The sequence below is a fragment of the Myotis davidii genome, unplaced genomic scaffold, assembly GCF_000327345.1.
Source record: "Myotis davidii unplaced genomic scaffold, ASM32734v1 scaffold1421, whole genome shotgun sequence".
In the NCBI taxonomy this organism is placed as follows: domain Eukaryota; kingdom Metazoa; phylum Chordata; class Mammalia; order Chiroptera; family Vespertilionidae; genus Myotis; species Myotis davidii.
Window position 1 is genome coordinate 284,825 of NW_006291550.1, and position 1,198 is coordinate 286,022.

Sequence of the window (1,198 nt, forward strand, 5' to 3'; positions counted from 1 at the left end):
TGACTGAGGGTGGCATTGCAACCTCCCGATCCGCCCTGCTCTGTGCATGACGGGGTGGTGCCCCAACTCCCCTATCAGCCCTGTTCTGAGCCCAACCAGGGTCTGCACCTATGGATTGGGCCTGCCCTCTGCCACCCCGGAGCGGGCCTAAGCCAGCAGGTCGTTATCTCCCGAGGGGTCCCAGACTGCGGGAGGGCACAGGCCGGGTTGAGGAACCCCCCACTCCCCCCCCCGAGTGCACAAATTTCTGTGCACTGGGCCTCTAGTCTATAATAATAATCTATAATAATAAAAGGGTAATATGCTAATTAGACTGGATGTCTTCCATACGTCATTCCAGACATCCTTCCTGATGAAACCGGGGCCAGAGGGAGGCCAGCCAGGTCCCGGGTACCGGGGACAGCCGAGGGGAAGCCAGCCCAGGTTCAGGGTGCTTTCTGGCAGCCAGAGGAGGGAGGCCCGTGTCCCAGGTGTCAAGGGAAGCCGGTGCCGGCAGCCCGGGTCCCGGGTGCCAGAGGGAAGCCGGTCCCAGCAGCCAGGGGAAGGAAGACCTACTCTTGCACAAATTTTTGTGCTTTGGGCCTGTAGTATGTATAATAACCTTTCTTAAGTGTTGATGAATTATTCCTTTTTAAGCATGAATACTCCAGTCCTAGAGCTCTCTGGAGCAGTACAAACAAGCTTGGTTGGTTTTTTAAAATTCAAAAGCTTAGGTAGAAATGTAAAAGGACCTGTGATGCTGGCTGGGTCTGAACAAATGCAGAATGGTGCCCTGGACCAGTTGTCAGGAGACTGGGAGCTGCTGCATCTGTCTCCAACTCTGTGTGACATGTAGCCATTGATTTCCTTGCCTGGGGAATGAGGCTGGGATGGTAAACACGTATGTAGAAGTTCTATACTGGGGCTGCAGCTCTGTAGATCTATGATTTATAGACATAGCATTACTGAATCAGGACAGTGGCCTTCTGGCCTCCATTGTTTCTGATGAGAAGTCAGCCGCCAGTCTTACTGGTGTTCCCTTATACATGACAACATCCATGACATTTTTCTCTCGATGGTTTCAAATTTTTCTTTGTAATTTATCATTTTTACAATGATATGTCTGGGTGTGAGTCTTTGAGGTTATCCTACTTGGAATTTGTTGACCTTGAATATGCAGATGAATGGTTTTCATTAAATATGGGAAGTTTTCAGCCAT